This window comes from Papio anubis, chromosome X (genome assembly GCF_008728515.1).
Source record: "Papio anubis isolate 15944 chromosome X, Panubis1.0, whole genome shotgun sequence".
In the NCBI taxonomy this organism is placed as follows: Eukaryota; Metazoa; Chordata; class Mammalia; order Primates; family Cercopithecidae; genus Papio; species Papio anubis.
Genome location: NC_044996.1, coordinates 78,903,092 through 78,925,666, shown reverse-complemented (window position 1 = coordinate 78,925,666; position 22,575 = coordinate 78,903,092). Strand labels below are relative to the sequence as shown.

Below are 22,575 nucleotides of genomic sequence, written 5' to 3'. Positions count from 1 at the left end.
TCTTCTCTCTCTTTTTTCCTTAGTATGGCCAAAAGTTTGTCAATTTTATTTATCTTTTCAAAAAACCAACTTTTTGTTTTGTTGATCTTTTGTATTTTTTTGATTCAATTTCATTTATTTCTGCTCTAATGTTTATTATTTCTTTTCTTCTCCTAACTATGGATTTGGTTTGCTCTTGCTTTTGTAGTTCTTTAAAATGTACCATTAGATTTTTTGTTTGAAGCTTTCTTTTTTTGATGTAGGCACTTACAGCTATAAACTTCCCTCTTAGTATTGTTTTTGTCGTGTCCCGTAAAGTTTTGGTATGTTGTGTTTCTGTTATGGTTTATTTCAGTAATTTTTTTCAATTTCTTTCTTAATTTCTTCATTGATCCACTGGTCATTTAGGAGCATATAATTTAATTTCCATGTGTTTGCATAGTTTTCAAAATTCCTCTTGCTATTGATTTCTATTTTATTTCATTGTGGTCAGAGAAGCTATTTGATATAATTTCATTTTTTTGAGTCTGATCTTATTTACTTGTTACTCAAAACATTTTATTTCTGACTGGATTCAGGCTTAGAAGTAGAAGCTCGCAGAGAGGAAAGTCTTCATCTCTTCGCAATTTGTTCTTGGCACTTCTCTTTAGCCTCCTTCATTCTCTTGGCCAAAAGTTTAGCATATTCTTCAGTCTCTTCCTTATTTTTCTTCTTTTTTTTTTTTTTTTTTTTTTGAGACGGAGTCTCGCTCTGTAGCCCAGGCTAGAGTGCAGTGGCCAGATCTCCAGTCTCAGCCTGCCGAGTAGCTGGGACTACAGGCGCCCGCCACCTCGCCCGGCTAGTTTTTTTTTGTATTTTTTAGTAGAGACGGGGTTTCACCGTGTTAGCTAGGATGGTCTCGATCTCCTGACCTCGTGATCCGCCCGTCTCGGCCTCCCAAAGTGCTAGGATTACAGGCTTGAGCCACCGCGCCCGGCCCCTTATTTTTCTTAGCACCCTGCTTCTTCAGAGCAATACACCACCATTTGTGTTGCAGGACACATGAATTAACAAGATGCTGAATCTTGGATGCTTTGGTCCTAGGTTTCTTACCTTCTTTGTTTAAGGGCTTTCTTACAACATACTGGCAGACATCATCTTCTTTAGAGAGGTTGAGAAGTTTGCAGATTCTGCTAGCTCTTTTGGGCCCCAGGCAACGAGGCACCATAGTATCAGTCAGTCCAGAAATATCCTTCTCTCCCTTTTTTTTTTTTTTTTTTACAGTAACCAAGATGAGAATGCTCAGATTGGCATCCACAATGCAACCACAAACTGATTTTCTCTTTCTCTCTCCAGTTATCCTTGGTCTGTAACAGGAATGCCCCTCACTCAGTAGCAAGCAAGCCAACACAGCCACAGGTCAAGACACCCTGCTTCATGGGGAGACCTTGTTTGTCGTTCTCACCACTGATTTGGACCACATAACCCTTTCATTCTTCACCCAGAGCATCAGCAGCAACTTCTGTGGCCATGCACTTCTCAAAAAGTATGAAGTTTGCATTCATCATCCACTTCAGTGAGTTTCTGGCAGCAAGTGGCTGGGAAGGAGATGTTCAGCTTCATCTTGAAGCAGCTGAACGCCTCTGAGGCGCCACAGAAAATAGCTATAATTTCAATTTTTAAAATGTTTTAAGACTGTTTCATGGCCTAACATAAGGTCTATCCTTGAGAATGATCCATGTGGTGAGGAGAAGAATGTGTATTCTGCAGCCTTTGGCTGGAATGTCCTGTAAATATCTATTAGGTCCCTTTGGTCTATAGTACAGATTAAATCCAATATTTCCTTGTTGATTTTCTGTCTGAGAGATCTGTCCAATGCTGAAAGTGGGGTGCTGAAGTCTCCAACTATTATTGTATTTGGACTTATCTCTCTCTTTAGCTCTATATATCTGGGTGTTGCAGTATTGGGTGCATAGGTGTATATATATTTAAAATTGTTATATTCTCTTGCTGAGGTGACCCCTTATAGTGATGTTCTCTGTCTCTTCATAAAGTTTTTGTTTTGAAATCTATTGTGTCTGATATAAAAATAGCTACTCCTGCTCTTTTTTGGTTTATATTTTAATGTGAACTATGGTATATCTTTTTCCATCCCTTCATTTCAGACTATGTGTGTCTTTATAGGTGAAGTATGTTTGTTTTAGGCAACATATCTTATTTTTTCATCCATTCAGCCACTCTATGTATTTCAATTGGAGAGTTTAGTTCATTTACATTTGATGTTATTATTGATAAGTAAGGACTTTTGCTCTTTGTTTTCCGGTGGTTTTGTGGTCTTCTCTTCCTTCTTTTCTTCCTTCCTGTATTCCCTTTAGTGAAGGTGATTTTCTCAGGTGGTCTGATTTAATTTCTTGCTTTTTATTTTTTTTTATTTTTTTTATTTTTTTATTTATTTTTTTTTTTATTTTTATTTTTTTTTTTTTGAGACGGAGTCTGGCTCTGTAGCCCAGGCTGGAGTGCGGTGGCCGGATCTCAGCTCACTGCAAGCTCCGCCTCCCGGGTTCACGCCATTCTCCGGCCTCAGCCTCCCGAGTAGCTGGGACTAACGGGCGCCGCCATGTCGCCCGGCCAGTTTTTTGTATTTTTTTAGTAGAGACGGGGTTTCACCGTGTTAGCCAGGATGGTCTCGATCTCCTGACCTCGTGATCCGCCCATCTCGGCCTCCCAAAGTGCTGGGATTACAGGCTTGAGCCACCGCGCCCGGCCTGCTTTTTATTTTTAATGTATCCATAGTATGTTTTTTGATTTGAGATTACCATGAAGCTTGCCAATAATATCTTGTAACCCATTATTTTAAACTGATGACAATATAACACTAAGTGCATAGTGTGAACAAGAATAATTTGACCTCTTCCTTTCCAATTTGGATGCCTTTGTTTCTTTGCCTTCTCTGATTGCCCTAGCCAGGACTTCCAGTACTATGTTGAATAACAGTGCTGAAAGTGGGCATCCTTGTCATTTTCCATTCTCGCTAAAAAAGAAAAAACTAATGAAAACCCTACACTTTAATTTTGTCCTCCTGTTTCTAAGTTTATTGTGTGTGTGTGTGCATGTATGTGTGTGTGTGTGTGTGTGTGTGTGTATATATATATATATATATATTTTTTTTTTTTTTTTTGAGACGGAGTCTTGCTCTGTAGCCCAGGCTGGAGCAGAGTGGTGCAATCTCAGCTCACTGCAACCTCCACCTCCTGGGTCCTGGTCTGGGCAATTCCCCTGCCCTCCCTGAGTAGCTAGGATTACAGGCACGTGTCACCATGCCCAGCTAATTTTCTTTTTGTATTTTGGGTAGAGACGGGATTTCACCATGTTGGCCAGGCTGGTCTTGAACTCCTGACCTTGTGATCTGCCCACCTCAGCCTCCCAAAGTGCTGGGATTACAGACGTGAGCCAACATGCCTGGCCTATATCTTGTACTATTTATGTCTTTGAAAAGTTTCTGTGGTTATTATTTTTCTTCAGTTCATCATTTAGTCTTTTTGAGACGGAGTCTCACTGTGTTCCCAGGCTGGAGTGCAGTGGCTGATCTCGGCTCACTGCAAGCCCGCCTGGTTCACGCATCTCTTCCCTCGTCTCAGCCTCCCAAGTAGTTGACTACAGGCACCCCACATCACACCGCTAGTTTTTTGTATTTTATAGAGACGGTTTCACTCCATGTTAGCCAGGATAGTCTCTCGACCCCTGACCTTGTGATCCACCCACTGGCCTCCAAAGTGCTGCTGGGATTACAGGCTTGAGCCACACCCGCCACATCATTTAGTCTTTCTACTCAAGATATGAGTTGTTTACACACCTCAATTACAGGGTGATACCATTCTATGTTTTTCTGTGTACTTACTATTACCAGTGAGTTTTGTACCTTCAGATGAATGCTTATTGCTCATTAACAGCCTTATCTTTTAGACTGAAGAACTTTCTTTCGCATTTCTTATAGGGCACATCTCATATTGATGAAATCCCTCAGCCTTTTTTTGGTCTCAGAAGTCTTCGTTTCGCCTTCATGTTTGAAGGATATTTTCACCAGATATACTATTGTAGGGTAAATGTTTTGATCCTTCAGCACTTTAAATGTGTCATGCTACTCTCTCCTGGCCTGTAAGACTTCCACTGGAAAATCTGCTGCCAGATATATTGGAGCTCCGTGGTATGTTATTTGTTTATCTTCTCTTGCTGCTTTTAGGATTCTTTCTTTATTCCTGACCTTTGGGAATTTGTTTATTAAATATTTTGAGGTAGTCTTCTCTGGGTTAAATCTGCTTGGTGTTCTATAACCTTCTTGTACTTGAATACTGATCTCTTTCAATAGATTTGGGAAATTCTCTGTTATTATCCCTTTGAATAATTTTTCTACCCCTGTCTCTCTCTTTACCTCCTCTTTAAGGCCAATAACTTCTAAGTTTGCCCTTTTAAGGCTACTTTCTAGATCTTGTAGGCATGCCTAATTCTTTTTATTCTTTTTTCTTTTGTCTCCTCTGACTGTGTATTTTCTTTTTTTTTTTTGTTTTTGTTTTTGTTTTTTCAAATGTTTATTTTATGTACAAAGAACTATCATGGTTTTTCACTGAGTAGATGGCCTTGGATAATCCTTTGAAGGAAGATCATTTAGTCCAACTTAATGAAACCTATATCCTTCGCGTACTGACGGAAACACTGGCGGCACATATTGAGGCCGTATTTCCGGATCAGACCCTACCGGTTTGAACACACGCGACAAGAGCGAGAACCCTGGCCGAATTTTCGCGGGTGGCTCCAGTACAGCTGCTGGTGACCCATCTTGCTCTCAGAAGTGCAACGAGGTAAAAGCTGACTGTGTATTTTCAAATAGCCCATCTTCAAGCTCACTAATTCCTTCTTCTGCTTGATTAATTCTGCTATTAAAAGACCCTGATGCATTCTTCAGCATGCCAGTTGCATTTTTTAGCTCCAGAATTTCTGCTTGACTCTTTTTAAATTATTTTAATCTCTTTGTTAAATTTACCTGATAGGATTTCGAATTCCTTATCTGTGTTATCTTGAATTTCTTTGACTTTCCTCAACACAGTTATTTTGAATTACCTGTTTGAATTATCTGTCCCTGGTGCCTTATTTAGTTTGTTTGGTGAGGTCGTGTTTTCCTAGATGGTCTTGATGCTTTTAGATGTTCATTGGTGTGTAGGCAGTGAAGAGTTAATATCTATCATAGTCTTCACAGTCTGGGCTTGTTTGTACCTGTCTTTCTTGGGAAGACTTTCCAGGTGTTCAAAGAGATTTGAGGGTTTTAATCTATATTTTTGGTCTCTGCAGTCATATTTATATTAGGAAGCACTGTAAGCCCAGTAATGCTGTGGTTCTTGTAGCCTCATAAAGGTACCACCTTAGTGGTCTTGGATACGATTCTGAAGAATTCTCTGGATTACCAGGCAGAGACTTTTGTTCTATTCCCTTACTTTCTCCCAAACAAATGGAATCTCTCTGTTTGTGCTGAGCTGGTTGGAGCTAGTGGAGGAGTGATACAAGTACCTCTGTGACCACCACCATTGAATCTGCTGGGTCAGACCTGAAGGCAGCATGGTACTGAGTCTTGCCCAAGGCCCACAATAACCACTGCATTGCTACCACTGTTGGGTCCAGAGATGCAGTCTGGGAGCCAGGGCCTGGAGTCAGAAACTTTAGGAATCTACCTGGTTCTCTATTCTACTGCAGCTGAGTTGGCACTCAAACCACAGGACAAAGTCCCTCCCACTCTTTCCTCCCCTTTCCACAAGCAGAGAACTCTCTCACCATGGCCACCACCACCTTAGGCCTGTGGTGAGTACTCCCTGGCTTCCACTTAAGTTCACCGAAGGCCTAAGAGTTCTTCAGTCAGTTTATGGTGAATGCCTCCAGGCCTGAGATACTCCTTTCATGGCAGTGGGCTCCCCTCAGGCCCAGGGCAGGTCCAGACATGCCATACCAGAATCACAGCCTAAAATCGGAGACCCCAAACAGGCTCTTGGTGTGTGGCTGAGCTGGCACCTAAGCTGCAAGAGAGCCAAAGTCTTCTTTACTCTTGTTTCCTCTTTTCTCAAACAGAAGGAGTGTCTCTCTGATACAGCTTATATCTGCGTCCCCACCCAAATTTCATGTCGAGTTGTAATCCCCAATGTTAGAGGTGAGACCTGGTAGGAGGTGACTGGAACATGGGAGTAGGTTCTAATGGTTTAGCACCATCCCCCTAGTGCTGTTCTTGATAGAGTTCTCACGAGAATTGGTTATTTAAAATTGTGTAGCACCTCCCCTCTCTCTCTCTCTTCCTCCTGCTCCAGCCATGTGAGAAGTGCTGGTTCCCCCTTCACCTTTTGCCATTATTTTAAGTTTCCTGAGGCCTCCCCAGAAGCCGAGCAGATGACCAGCATCGTGCTTCCTGTACAACCTGTGGAAATATGAGCCAATTAAACCTCTTTTTCTTTGTAAATTACCCAGTCTCTGGTATTTCTCTATAGCAGTGTAAGAACTAACTAATACAAAAAATTGGTACCAAGGAGTGGGACATTTCTATAAAGATTCCTGAAAATGTGGAAGCAGCTTTGGAACTGCTGCTGGTAATGGGCAGAGGTTAGAAGTGTGGAGGGCTCAGAAGAAGACAGGAGGATGAGGGAGAATTTGAAACTTCCTAGAGACTTGTTAAATTGTTGTGACTGAAATGCTGATAGTGATATGGACAATGAAGACCAGGCTGAGGAGGACTCAGATGGAGATGAGGAACTTATTGAGAACTGGAGCAATGGTCACTTTTGTTATGCTTTGCAAAGAACTTGGAGGCATTGTGCCCCTGCTCTAGGGATCTGTGGAACTTTGAGCTTGAGAGTGATGATTTAGGGTATCTGGCAGAATAAATTTATAAGCAGCAAAGCATTCAAGATGTGACCTGGCTGCTTCTAACTACCTATGTTCAAATGTGTGAGCAAACAAATAATGTAAAACTGGAACTTATATTTAAAAGGGAAGCAGAGCATAAAAGTTTGGAAAATCAGCAGCCTGGCCATGTGGTGGAAAAACAAAGCCATTTTCAGGGGAGGAACTCAAGCAGGTTACAGAAATTTGAATAACTCAAAGGAAAGCAAATACTGGTAACCAAGACAATGGGAAAAAGGCTTCCAAGGAATTTCAGAGTCCTTTGTGGTAGCACTTCTCATCACAGGTCCAGAGACCTAGGAGAGAAGAATAGTTTCATGGGCTAGGCACAGGGGTCTTGTGTACTGTGCAGCCTTGGGACACTGCTCCTTCCATCCCAGCTGCTCCAGCTCCAGCCATGGTTGAGAGGGTCCCAGATACAACTTGGACTGCTGCACCAGAGGGTGTAAGCCATAAGCCTTGGCAGTTTCCACATGGTGTTAAGCCTTCAGGTGTGCACAGTACAAGAGTTGAGGCTTAGGAGGCTCCCCCTAGATTTCAGAAGATGTTTGGAAAAGCCTGGGTGTCCAGGCAGAAGCCTGGTGCAGAGGCAGAGCCCTCATGGAGAGCCTTTGCTAGGGTAGTGCGGAGGGGAAATGTGGGGTTGGAGCCTCCACACAGAGTCCCCACTAGGGCACTGCATAGTGGAGCTGTGAGAAGAGGGCCATCATCTTCCAGACCCCAGAATAGTAGATCTACTGACAACTTGCACCATGTGCCTGGAAAAGCTGCAGATATTCAATGCCAGCCCATTAAAGCAGCTGTGTGGGCTATACCCTGCAAAGCCTCAGGGGTGGAGCTGCCCAAGGTCTTGGGAGCCCAGCCCTTGCACCACTATACCCTGGATGCAAGACATGGAGTCAAAGGAGATTATTTTGGAGCTTTAAGATTTAATGGCTGCCCTGCTAAGTTTTGGACTTGCATGGAGCTTATAGCCCCCATTTTTTTGGTTGATTTTTGCCTTTTGGAATGGGAGTATTTATCCAATGCCTGTAGCCCCATTGTTTCTTGGGAGTAACTAACTTGTTTTTTATTTTACAGGCTCATAGGCAGAAGGGACTTGCCTTGTCTCAGATGAGACTTTGGACTATGGACTTTTGAGTCAATGCTGAAATGAGTTAAGACTTTGGGGGACTGTCAGGAAGGCATGATTGTATTTTGAAATGTGAGAAGGACATGACATTTTGGAGGGGCCAGGGGCAGAATGACATGGTTTGGATCTGTGTTCCCACCCAAATCTCATGTTGAAATGTAATCCCCAATGTTGGAGGTGAGGCCTGGTGGGAGGTCACTGGAACATTGGAGTGGTTTCTAATGGTGTAGCACCATCTCCCCCAGTGCTGTTCTTGTGATAGAGTTCTCATGAGATCTGGTTGTTTAAAAGTGTGTAGCACGTCTCCCCTCCCCTCTTCCTCCTGCTTTTGCCATGTGAGAAGTGCTGGCTCCCCCTTTGACTTCTGCCATTCTTTTAAGTTTCCTGATGCCTCCCCAGAAGCTGAGCAGATGGCCAGCATCATGCTTCCTGTACAGCCTGCAGAATCATGAGCCAATTAAACCTCTCCTTTATAAACTACCCAGACTCAGTTATTTATAGCAGTGTGAGAATGGACTAATACACTCCCTGTAACCACCACAGCCTGGAATGTGCTGGGTTATGCCTGAAGCCAGCGTATTTCTGAGTCTTCCCCAAAGTCCATGGTAAGTATTACCAGGATATCACTACTGATTATTCAGAGCCCAAGAGCTCTTCAGTTAGCAGGTGATTAATCTTGCCAGGACTGTGTCTTTCCCTTCAAGGCAGCCATTCCCTTCTGGCCCAGGGTGTGTCTAGAAATGTCATCTGGTAGCCAGGGCCTGGAATGGAGGCCTCAGGACTCTGCCCAGTGCCCTTTCCTACTGTGACTGAGCTCATATCTAAGTTGCAAAACAAAGCCCTCTTTACTCTTTCCTCTCTTCTCTTTAAGCTGAGGGAAGGAGTCTCTCCTGGAGCTGTAAGCTGCCCTGCCTGGTGTTGTGGCCTAGACTGTCATTCAAGTTTATTTAGGATGCTAGAGCAGTTTATCCCATTGTGGTGGGGCTTGCCAGAATTCTGGTTCCAACCACTGGGATGGGTGATTCCCCTGTGGCTAGGGCTGGTATAAATGCTCCCTCTATGGGTGCCAGCTGAGTTGTGCCCAGTGTTGCTTTCTACTGTGAGAGGACAGCACTGAGTTCTAATGTAAGTCCCACAATCACTGCACTCTCCCTTTCCCAAGTACACATATTCTCTCTCCACACCATACTGTCACTGCCAGGAGATGAGAGAGATGTAGTGTCTACAACTGACGACTGCCTTTCTTACCCTCTTCTGGGCCTCTTTCAGTGATATGAAGCTAAAACCAGGTACTGTGATCACTCACCTGATGACTGATTCTTATGAAGGGACTTTTATTGTGTGGATAGTTGTTTAATTTGGTGTTTCTGTGGGGAGGACAATCAATGGAGGCTTCTGTTTAACCATCTTGCTCCTCCTCTTCCTCCTCCTTCTTTTCCTCCTCCTCCTCCTTCTCCTCCTCTGCCTCCTCCTCCTCCTTCTTCTTCTCTTTTGAGATGGAGTTTAACTCTTGTTGCCCAGGCTGGAGTGCAGTGGCACGGTCTCAGCTCTTAGCAACCTCCGACTCCCAGGTTCAAGCTTCTCTCTTGCCTCAGACTCCTGAGTAGCTGGGACTACAGGTACGTGTGACCATATCCAGCAAATTTTTGTATTTTTAGTAGAGACGGGGTTTCACCATGTTGGCCAGGCTGGTCTTGAACTCCTGACCTCAAGTGATCCACTTGCCTTGGCCTCCCAAAGTGCTGGAATTACAGGCATGAGCCACTGTGCCCAGCCGTTCTGCCTCCTTCTTACTGGGCTTGTGTTTATTGAGAGGTTTTATGATTTCTGATTCAGTCTTCTTACTAGTTATTGATATGTTAATATTTTCTATTCATGATTCAGTCTTGGTAGGTTGTGTCTTTCTATGAATTTATCTATTTCTAGTTTGTTCAATTTGTCGGTATACAACTGCTCATAGTATATTTTTAACTGTCATTTAAATTTCTTTGGCATCAGTTGTAATGTTCCATTTTTTTCATTTCTGATTTTAGTTATTTGAATCTTCTCTTTTTTTCTTAGTTAATATAGCTAAAAGTTTTTTCTTTCCTTCTTTCTTTTTTTTTTTTTTTGGTACAGACAGAGTCTTGCTATGTTGTCCAGGCTGGTCTCAAACTCCTGGCCTCAAGCAATCCTCCCACCTTGGCCTCCCAAAGTGCTGGGATTACAGGTGTGTGCCACCATGACTGGCCTAAGGATTTGTCAATTTTGTTGCTCTTGTTAAAACAACTCTTAGTTTCATCGATGCATTCTATTCTCTATTCCCTTTATCTCTGATTAATCTTTATTATTCCCTTCCTTCTGCTAGCTTTGTATTTAGATTGTTATTGTTTTCCTGGTTTCCTGAAGTATAAAGTAAGGTTGTTGATTTGAGATGTTTCTTTTTATAACGTATGTGTTTACGCATATAAACTTGACACTTAGCTTTTGCTGCATCCCATAAGTTTTTTTTTTTTTTTTTTTTGAGACGAGTCTCGCGCTGTGTCACCCAGGCTGGAGTGCAGTGGCGCGATCTCGGCTCACTGCAAGCTCCGCCTCCCAGGTTCAGGCCATTCTCCTGCCTCAGCCTCCAAGTAGCTGGGACTACAGGCGCCCGCCACCACGCCCGGCTAGTTTTTTGTATTTTTAGTAGAGACGGGGTTTCACCATGTTAGCCAGGATGGTCTCGATCTCCTGACCTCGTGATCCGCCCGCCTCGGCCTCCCAAAGTGCTGGGATTACAGGCTTGAGCCACCGCGCCCAGCCGCATCCCATAAGTTTTGATGTGTAATATTCTCATGTTCATTTGTCTCAAGGTATTTTCTAATTTCCCTCATGACATCCTTTCTGGCCCATTGACTGTACATGAATGTGTTATTATTTATTAAAATATATTTTAAGCCTTTTTTAAAAGAATATGTTATTTAAATTCCACATATTTATGGATTTTCCAGTTTTCATTCTTCTATTCATTTCTGGTTTTATTTCATTGTGATTGGAAGATATATTTTGCATAATTTCAATCTTTTTGAATTCGTTAAGATTTGTTTTGTGGTCTAACGTGAAGTCTTTCCTAGAGAAGGTCCCATGTTCATATTCTGTTCTTTTTGGGTGGACTGTTCTATATGTCTGTTAGGTCCAACAGGTCTACAGTTTTGTTCGGGTCCTTTATTTTCTTAATGACTTTTTGTCTAGTTGCTCTATCCGTTCATTATTAAAAGTAAGGTATCAAAGTCTCCTATTACTATTACTATTTTGCTGTCTATTTTTCACATTTTTTGCTGTCTCTTTTCTTGTTTAATTCTGTCAAAGTTTATATATTTAGGAGCTCTGATGTTTGTTGCATGAATATTTATAATTTTTTTGATGAATTGTCTCTTTTATTACTATATAATGTCCTTATAACAGTTTTTTTTTTTTTTTTTTTTTTTTAGACGGAGTCTCACTTTTTTCGCCCAGGCTGGAGTGCAGTGGCCGGATCTCAGCTCACTGCAAGCTCCGCCTCCCGGGTTCACGCCATTCTCCTGCCTCAGCCTCCCGAGTAGCTGGGACTACAGGCGCCCGCCGCCTCGCCCGGCTAGTTTTTTGTATTTTTTAGTAGAGACGGGGTTTCATCGTGTTAGCCAGGATGGTCTCGATCTCCTGACCTCGTGATCCGCCCGTCTCGGCCTCCCAAAGTGCTGGGATTACAGGCTTGAGCCACCGCGCCCGGCCCTTATAACAGTTTTTGACTTAAAGCTTATTTTGTCTGATATTAGTACAGTCATCCTGCTCTGTTTGGTTACCATTTTTATGTAGTATCTTTTTCCATCCTTTCACTAAGTCTATGCATGTCCTTAGATCTAAGGTGAGTCTCCTATAGATAGCAAACAGGTGGATCCTGATTTTTTATCCATTCAGCCAACGTATGTATTTTGGGGAGTTTAATCCACTTACATTTAAAGTAATTACTGATAGAGAAGTACTTCTTATTGCCATTTTGTTGTTTTCTGTATGTTTTGTCCCTTTGCCCTCCTTTCTTCTCTTACTGCCTTCCTTCATGTTTCACTGTTTTTTTTTCTTATAGTGACCTGCTTGATTTCCTTCTCATTTCCTTTTGTGTATATTCTATAAGTATTTTCTTTGTGATTACCATTGCAACTACATAAAATGTTTTAAAGTTATAACATTCTATTTCAAGCTGACAACAAGTTAACAACAAAAACTTTACTCCTTTACAGCGTCACTCCCCTATTTTATATTATTGATGTCACAAATTACATTTTTAAAGATATGGGCTCTCACTCTGTCACCCTGGCTGGGAGTACAGGTGTGCATCACCATTCCTGGTTAATGCTTTTTAACTGAATTTGCTTCATAGAGATGGGGTCTCACTATGTTGCCCAGGCTGGTCTCAAGCTTCTGGCCTCAAGCAGTTCTCCAACTTTGACCTCCCAAAGTGCTGACATTACATGCGTGAGCCACCATGGCTGGCCATGTTTACTGTATGTCTTATTACAGGCTGAATTGTGGTTCCTCAACATTTATATGTTGAAAGCCTAACCCCCAGTACCTCAGATTATCACTGTATTTACAATAGGGCCTTTGGGGTAAGTAAGTAAAAATGAGGCTATTAGGGTGGGCTCTGATCGAATCTGACTGATGTCCTTATTAGACTAAGACACACTGAGAGACACCAGGATGTGCATGCATAGAGAAAAGACCATGCGAGGATGCAACGGGAAGGAAGCCATCTGCAAGACAAGAAGAAAGGACTTAGGAGAAACTAAACCTGCTAACACCTTGATCTTGAACTTCTAGACTCTGTAAGCGTGAGGAAACACAATTCTGTTGTTTAAACCACCCTTTATGTTATATTTTGTTATGGCAGCCCTAGCATACTAATATGTGTCTTTTATATATATAGTATTTTATATATACATATATATTTATATGCCCTAGCATATTAATACATTATCTTTTTTGTTTCTCACTTCCTCCATTAGTGCTTCCTTTTGTGATTAATTGATTTTTTTTGTTAGTGTAGCATTTGAATCCCTCTTTGTTTCTTTTTCTGTGTATTTTCAGTTTTTTCCTTGGTGATTATCCTGGGGATTACAATTGCTGTCTTAACTTTGTAACACTCAACTTTGAATTAATACTTAGCTTCAATAGTACTAGAAAACTCTTGACCCCTTACAGCTCTGTCTCTCTTTTATGTTGTTATTGTCACAAATTACACCTTTATACATTGTGTACCCATTAGCATAACTTTAAAATTATTATTTTATATCTTTGTCCTTTAAATTCTACGGAATAAAATGGTTACAAACCAAATAAGCACTACTACTGGCTTTTTATACTTACCTATTATATTAGGTAGCTAGGGCTGTCATAACAAAGTATCACTGACTGAGTGTCTTAAACAATAAAAATTTATTTTCCAATAGTTATAGAGAATAGAAGTCCTGGATCTAGGTGTCGACCAGGTTAGTTCCTTTAGCAGCCTCTCTCCTTGGCTTGTAGATGGCCATCTTCTCCCTGTGTCTTTGCATAGTTTTTCTTCTGTTGGTATCTGTATTCTAATCTCTGCTTCCTATAAGGATACTAGTCATATGGGATTAAGTCCAACTCCAATGACCTTTTTTTAACTTAATTACTTCTTAAATACTCTTTCTCCAAATATAGTCACATCCTGAAGTACTGGAAGCCAGGACTTTAATACATAAATTTTGGTGGACACAATTCAGCCAATAACACTTGTGTATCTACCTTTACCATTGTTCTTTATTTCTTTGGCTATCCTTGAATTACTTTCTGTTTTCCTTTTATTTCAGTCTGGAAGACTCTCTTTGGCTTTTTTTTTTTTTTTTTTTTGAGACGGAGTCTCGCTTTGTCGCCTGGGCTGGAGTGCAGTGGCTGGATCTCAGCTCACTGCAAGCTCCGCCTCCCGGGTTTACGCCATTCTCCTGCCTCAGCCTCCCGAGTAGCTGGGACTACAGGCGTCCGCCAACTCACCCGGCTAGTTTTTTGTATTTTTTAGTAGAGACGGGGTTTCACCGTGTTAGCCAGGATGGTCTCGATCTCCTGACCTCGTGATCCACCCGTCTCGGCCTCCCAAAGTGCTGGGATTACAGGCTTGAGCCACCGCGCCCGGGTCTCTTTGGCATTTTTAAAAAATAAATCTTATTGTGTATTCAGGTTTAAAACATGTTATAGAATACATGTAGATAGTAAAATAGTTACTGTGGTGAAGCAAATTAACATATTTATCATCTCACATAGTTACTTCTTTTGTGACAAGAACAGCTAAACTCTACTTAGTTGACAAGAATCTTTAACACAATTTTATTAACTAGAGTCCTAATGTGGTATGTTAAAACTCTAGACTTGTTCATCCTACATATCTGCTACTTTGTATCCCTTGACCTACATTTTCCTGTTTCTTCCCTATCCCTACCCATGGTAACCACTGTTTCATTCTCTCTGTACCATATATTTGACTTTTAAAAAATAGAGTGCACAATATAAACAAGATTATGCTATATTTTTCTTTCTTTATCTGGCTTATTTTACTTAGCATCATGTCCTCCAGGTCCATCCATTTTGTGGCAAATGGCAGTATCTCCTTTTTAAAGGCTGAATAATATTTCATTATATATGTGGGTTTGTATAAATAAGTTCACACACATATCTATATACATATATACACATTTTCTTTATCCATTTGTCCATTGATGGACACTTATGTTGTATCCATATTGTGGCTATTGTGAATAATGCTTCAATGACTTGAGAGTGCAGATATCTTTACAAGATGGTGATTTCATCTCCTTTCAGTATATACCCAGAAGAAGGATTGGCTCTAGTGTTTGTTGTAGGGCATGTCTACTAGTGGTAAATATAATCAGTTTTTGTTTATCTAGAAATGTCTTAACTTTTCCTTCATTTTTCTTTCTGAAATGTACCCTTTAGTAGAAATATATTATTATAATTTCTACACAAAAACTAGGTTCCTTGCTTTTCTAAATGGTGAGTCAAGTTCATTTTCCATCTAGCCAATTGTGTTCAGCAAAGAAATATTAAACAGGGTGAAATTCAAAGTGGATCTTGTGGCACAGTGGATAAGGACAAGACAGTTGTGGTCAAATAAATCTGGAGTTGAGTTCCAGGTCTACCAGTTATTTAGGGTGTGACCCAGAATGGCTTCTTTCATTTTTCAAAAACAATAGACTTTACTTTTTAGAACAGTTTTAGGTTCACAGCAAAACTGAATGAAAAGTACAGGGAGATCCCACATACTCCTTCTCACACACATGCATAGCCTCCCTCACTATCAACGTTCCACACCAGAAGTGGTATATGTATTTCAAATTGATGAACCAACCTTTACACACCATTATCACTCAAAGTCCATAGTTTAAATTTTCATTCTTGATTTTGTACATTCTATGGGCTTTGACAAATGTATACACTACTATAGCATCACACAGAATGAGTGTTGAATTTTCTCAAATGATTTTTCTGCATCTATGGATATGATCATACAATTTTTTCTTTTTAGCCTATAGATGTGATGGATTACGTCAATTGATTCTCAAATGTTGAACTAGCCTTGCATACATGGAATAAATCACACATGGTCAAGGTGCATAATTTTTATTCATTATGGATATTTACTAATATTTTGATGGGGATTTTTTGCATCTACATTCATGAGATGTTGGCCTGTAGTTTTCTTTTCTTTCTTTTTACTTTTTTTTTTTTTTAGAGAAAGTCTAGCTCTTGTCCCCCAGGCTAGAGTGCAATGGCACGATCTCGGCTCACTGCAACCTCTGCCTCCCAGGTTCACGCCATTCTCCTGCCTCCGCCTCCCGAGCAGCTGGGACTACAGGCACCCGCCACCTCACCCGGCTAGCTTTTTGTATTTTTTTAGTAATGGGGTTTTGCCATGTTGGCCAGGCTGGTCTCGACCTCCTGACCTCCAGGTGATCCGCCCGCCTAGGCCTCCCAAAGTGCTGGGATTACAGGCTTGAGCCACCGCACCCAGCCGGTTTTCTTTTCTTGTAATATCTTCATATGGTTTTGGTTCTTCGGTAATGGTGGTCTCATAGAATAAATTAGGAAGTGTTCCCTCTGCTTCTACCTCCTGGAAGAGACTGTAGAGAGTTTATATAATTTCTTCCTTAAATGTTTGGTATAATTCACCAGTGACCCCTAGTGCCATCTGTTTGGGAAGGTTATTAATTATTGATTCAGTCCCCTCCACAGCCCTGATAGGCAGGCGGACTGCCCTGAGGCAAACTTCTGCGCTGCCCACAAGTGCACGCAGAAGAGCAAGCAGTACAACCTGGCCTTCTTCAGGTTCCCGTGGGCCCCGGCCAGATGCCAGAAGTGGGTGGAGAATTGTAGGAGAGTAGACTTAGAAGATAAAACACCTGATCAGCTAAATAAACATTATCGATTATGTGCCAAAGATTTTGAGACCTCCATGATCTGCAGAACTAGTCCTTATAGGACAGTTCTTCGAGATAATGCAATACTAACAATATTTGACCTTACCAGTCATTTGAACAACCCACATAGTAGACACAGAAAACGAATAAAAGAACTGAGTGAAGACAAAATCAGGACACTGAAACAGAAAAAAAATTGATGAAACTTCTGAGCAGGAACAAAAACATAAAGAAACCAACAATAGCAATGCTCAGAATCCCAGTGAAGAAGAGGGTGAAGGGCAAGAATGAGGACATTTTACCTCTAACCCTTGAAGAGAAAGAAAACAAAGAATACCTAAAATCTCTATTTGAAATATTGATTCTGATGGGAAAGCAAAACATACCTCTGGATGGACATGAGGCTGACGTAATCCCAGAAGGTCTCTTTACTCCAGATAACTTTCAGGCATTGCTGGAGTGCCGAATAAATTCTGGTGAAGAGGTTCTGAGAAAGCTGTTTGAGACAACAGCAGTTAACACGTTGTTTTGTCCAAAAACACAGCAGAGGCAGATGCTAGAGATCTGTGAGAGCTGTATTCGAGAAGAAACTCACAGGGAAGTGAGAGACTCACACTTCTTTTCCATTATCAGTGATGATGTAGTGGACATAGCAGGGGAAGAGCACCTACCTGTGTTGGTGAGGTTTGTTGATGAATCTCATAACCTAAGAGAGGAATTTATAGGCTTCCTGCCTTATGAAACCGATACAGAAATTTTGGCTGTGAAGTTTCACACTATGATAACTGAGAAGTGGGGATTCAATATGGGGTATTGTCGTGGCCAGGCTTACATTGTGTCTAGCGGATTTTCTTCTTCTTTTTTCTTTTTCTTTTTTTTTCTTTTTATTTTATTTTTTATTTTTATTTTTATTTTTTGAGACGGAGTCTCTCTCTGTCGCCCAGGCTGGAGTGCAGTGGCGCAATCTTGGCTCACTGCAAGCTCCGCCTTCCGGGTTCGCGCCATTCTCCTGCCTGAGCCTCCCGAGTAGCTGGGACTATAGGCGCCCGCCACCGCGCCCAGCTAATTTTTTGTATTTTTAGTAGAGATGGGGTTTTGCCATGTTAGCCAGGATGGTCTCGATCTCCTGACCTCGTGATCCGCCTGCCTCAGTCTCCCGAAGTGCTGGGATTACAGGCGTGAGCCACCTCGCCCCGCGGATTTTCTTCCAAAATGAAAGTTGTTGCCTCTAGACGTTTAGAGAAATATCCCCACGCTATCTACACACTCTGCTCTTCCTGTGCCTTAAATATGTGGTTGGCAAAATCAGTACCTGTTATGGGAGTATCTGTTGCATTAGGAACAATTGAGGAAGTTTGTTCTTTTTTCCATCGATCACCACAACTGCTTTTAGAACTTCACAATGTAATTTCTTTTTCAGAACAGTAAAGAAAGGGGTAAAGAACTGAAGGAAATCTGCCATTCTCAGTGAGAAATATTAGATGGAATAACTGTATAGCTGGCCGAGCATTTGTACTCTGCAGCGCAGTAACAGATTTTAATTTCATTGTTACTATTGTTGTTCTTAAAAATGTCCTTTTATAAGAGCCTTTGGGAAAAATCTCCAGGGGCAAACCTCTGATGTCTTCTTTACAGGCGGTAGCTTGACTGCAGTACTGCATTCACTCAACGAAGTGATGGAAAATGTTGAAGTTTATAATGAATTTTGGTTTGAGGAAGCCACAAATTTGGCAACCAAACTTGATATTCAAATGAAACTCCCTGGGAAATTCCGCAGAGCTCACCAGGAATCTCAGCTAACCTCTGAGAGTTACTGTAAAGAAACCCTAAGTGTCCCAACAGTGGAGCACATTATTCAGGAACTTAAAGATATATTCTCAGAACAGCACCTCAAAGCTCTTAAATGCTTATCTCTGGTACCCTCAGTCATGGGACAACTGAAATTCAACACATCGGAGGAACACTATGCTGATGTGTACAGAAGCGACTTACCCAATTCCGACACACTGTCAGCTGAGCTTCACTGTTGGAGAATCAAATGGAAACACAGGGGGAAAGATATAGAGCTTCCATCCACCATCCATGAAGCCCTCCACCTTCCTGACATGAAGTTTTTTCCTAATGTGTATGCGTTGCTGAAGGTCCTGTGTATTCTTCCTGTGATGAAGGTTGAGAATGAGCAGTATGAAAATGGATGAAAGCTTCTTAAAGCATATTTGAGGATCATTTTGACAGACCAAAGGTTGAGTAACTTGGCTTTGCTTAACATAAATTTTGATATAAAACACGACCTGGATTTAATGGTGGACACATATATTAAACTCTACACAAGTAAGTCAGGATTTCCCACAGATAATTCTGAAACCGTGGAAAACACCTAAGAGACTTTTAAAAATAGGCTTTCTTATATTTGATATTTGGAAGAAAAGTCATACAGTGTATGTAGGTCACTTAATCACTAAATATCTTTGCCTATAGGGCTCCATTGAATACCTTAGCCATTGATAATCTACCTGTTTAAATGTCCCTGTTTGAACTCTCATACTTTGAAGACCTACCTGTTCTTCCAGAAGAGAACATTGAAAGTGTCACGCTTCCTTCTGTGTGATCTCTGTTGACAGCACTCTGGAATTGTTTTAGTTAAGTCATTTTAGACATAGCATTTATTGTCACTGTGGATCTCTACTTGTTGGGCATTATGAATTCTTTGAAGAAATATATTTTGAAGAGGTGTGGGAGGAAGGAATACATTTTATAAAATGTTTATAGTGAAGCCCACAATTGACGTTTGACTAATAGGAGTTTTAAGTATGCTAAAAATCTATATTGGACAGTTACAAGAAATTACTGGAGAAAAGCTTGTGAGCTCACCAAACAAGGATTTCAGTGTAGATTTTGTCTTTCTTGAACTTAAAGGAACAAATAACAAAGTTTGAATGGAAGAGCCTGCCGTTCTTCCACATCTCCTTGTTGCTGCTTACATTCCTTTGTGGAGCCTACATCTTCCTAAGCTTTTTAGCAGGTATATGTTGAACACTTCTGTTTCATGGTTAAGAGAGAATCAGAGGCCATGGATACTGACAACTGATTTGTCTGTTTTTTTTTTTTTTTTCTGTCTTTTTCCACGACTCTTATCTACTGTCTCATCTTGATTTACAGGAAAAACCTGAAAAACCTACAAAACTAAGTGTTGTGGTTTATCTAGAAAAATATGGAAAATATTGGTGTTATTTTTGGTGAGGAAAATCAATTTTGTATAGTTTATTTCAACCTAAATAAAATGTGAATTTTGCTTAAAAATTATTGATTCAATTTCTTTAATAGAGACAGGTCTAGTCAGATAGTTTATTTCTTCTCCTGTGAGTTTTTGCAGATTGTGTTGTACAAAGAATTAGTTCATTTCATCTAGGTTATCAAATTTGTGGGCATAAGCTGCTCATAATATTCCTTTTTTTTTTTTTTTAACTCTCTCTAGACCTTTATAATACCACTACTAACTATAGTAGTATCTAATTTTACTAGGGCACAAAAACTCACAAATTCAACTTTTTCTTTCTTTTAACTTTAATTTTAAGTTCAGGAGTATATGTGCAGGTTTGTTATATAGGTAAACTTGTATCATGGGGGTTTGTTGTACAGATTATTTCATCATCCAGGTATTAAGCCTAGTGACCATTAGTTATTTTTCCTGATCTTCTCCCTCCTCCCATCCTTCACCCTCTGATAGGCCCCAGTGTCTATTATTCCCCTCTGTGTCCATGTGTTCTCATAATTTAGCTCTCATTTATAAGTGAGAACACGTGGTATTTGGTTTTCTGTTCCTGCATTAGTTTGCTAAGGATAATGACCTCCAGCTCCATCCATGTTTTTGCAAAGGACATGATCTCATTCCTCTTTATGGCTGCATGGTATCCCATGGTGTATATGTACCACATTTTCTTAATCCAGTCTGCCATTGATAGGCATTTAGGTTGATTCCATGTCTTTGGTCTTGTGAATGGTGCTGCAATGTACATACACATGCATGTGTCTTTATGATAGAATGATTTATATCCCTTTGGGTATATACCCAGTGATGGGATTGTTAGGTCAAATGGTAGTTCTGTCTTTAGGTCTTTGAGGAAAAACCACACTGTTTTCCATAATGGTTGAACTAATTTACACTCCCACCAATGGTGTATAAGCATTCCTTTATCTCTGCAACCTCACCAGAATCAGTTATTATTATTTTTTGACTTTTTAATAATATCCATGGGCTGGGCATTGTGGCTCATACCTGTAATCCTTTGGGAGCCTGAGGAAGGCAGATCACTTGAGATCAGGAGGTCAAGACCAGCCTGGTCAACATGGTGAAACCCCATCTCTACTAAAAATATAAAAATTGGCCAGGCGTGGTGGCTCATGCCTGTAATCTCAGCACTTTGGGAGGCCAAAGCGGGTGCATCACCTGAGGTCGGGAGTTCGAGACCAGCCTGACCAACATGGAGAAACCCCATCTCTACTAAAAATACAAAAAATTAGCTGGGCGTAGTGCCACATGCCTGTAATCCCAGCTACTTGAGAGGCTGAGGCAGGAGAATCCCTTGAACCTGGGAGGTGGAGGTTGTGGTGAGCTGAGATCATGACATTGTACTCCAGCCTGGGCAATAAGAGAGAAACTCTGTCTCAAAAAGCATAAAAATAAAAATTAGCCTGGTGTGGTGGCAGGCACCTGTAATCCCAGCTACTCAGGAGGCTGAGGCAGGAGAATCACTTGAACCTGGGAAGCAGAAGTTGCAGTGAGCTGAGGTCATGCCACAACACTCCAGCCTGGGTGACAGAGTGAGACTCCATCTCATAATAATAATAATAATAATGGTCAGGTGCGGTAGCTCACGCCTGTAATCCCAGCACTTTGGGAGGCCAAGGTGGGCGGATCACGAGGTCAGGAGATTGAGACCATCCTGGCTAACACGGTGAAACCCTGTCTCTACTAAAAATACAAAAAATTAGCTGGGCGTGGTGGTGGGTGCCTGTAGTCCCAGCTACTCGGGAGGCTGAGGCAGGAGAATGGTGTGAACTCAGGAGGTGGAGCTTGCAGTGAGCCGAGATGGCACCACTGCACTCCAGCCTGGGCAACAGAGTGAGACTCCATCTCAAAATAATAATAATAATAATAATAATAATAATAATAATAACAATAGTAGCCATTCTCACTGGTGTAAGGTGGTATCTCATTGTGGTTTTGATTTGCATTTCTCTAATGATCAGTGATGTTGAGCTTTTCTTCATATGCTTGTAGGTCATACGTATGTCTTCTTTCCAAAAGTGTCTGTTCATGTCCTTTGCCCACTTTTTAATGGGGTTGTTTATTTTTTCCTTGTAAATTTGTTTAAGTTCCTTATAGATGCTGGATATTAGATCTTTGTCAGCTGCATAGTTTGCAAAAATTTTCTCCCATTCTGTAGGTTGTCTGTTTACTCTGTTGATAGTTTCCTCGGCTGTGCAGAAATTCTTTAGTTTAATTAGATCCCATTTGTCAATTTTTCCTTTTGTTGCAGTTGCTTTTGGCGTCTTCATCATGAAATCTTTGCCTGTTCCTATGTCCAGAATGCTATTGCCTAGGTTGTCTTCTAGAGTTTTTATAGTTTTGGCTTTTAAGTCTTTAATCCCTCTTGAGTTAATTTTTGTATATGGTGTAAGGAAGTGGTCCAGTTTCAATCTTCTGAATATTGTTAGGCAGTTATACCAGCACCATTTATTGACTAGGGAATCCTTGCCCCATTGCTCATTTTTTAATTTTAATTTAATTTTAATTTTTTTTTTCTGAGGTAGGGTTTTATTCTGTAGCCCAGGCTGGAGTGCTCGCTGCAGCCTTGACCTCCCAGGCACAAGCAGTGCTCCTGCCTCAGCCTCCTGAGTAGCTGTGTGCCACCATGCCCAACTAAGTTTTGAATTTTTGTAGAGATGGGGTATTCTCATGTTGCTCAGGCTGGTCCATTGCTTGTTTTTGTCAGCTTTGTCAAAGATCAGATAGTTGCAGCTATGTGGCCTCATTTCTGGGTTCTCTATTCTGTCCCATTAGTCTACGTGTCTGTTTTTGTACCAGTACCATGCTAT

General features: G+C 41.0%; 3 pseudogenes; 1 reads left to right on the top strand and 2 right to left on the bottom strand.

The window, feature by feature from the left end:
* Positions 1-520: 520 nt before the first annotated feature.
* LOC108583680 lies at positions 521-2,245 on the bottom strand (annotated as a pseudogene).
* A 1,504-nt stretch (positions 2,246-3,749) lies between these two features.
* On the bottom strand, positions 3,750-6,180 carry LOC110742166 (annotated as a pseudogene).
* On the top strand, positions 5,631-19,610 carry LOC101005152 (annotated as a pseudogene).
* Positions 19,611-22,575: the final 2,965 nt, after the last annotated feature.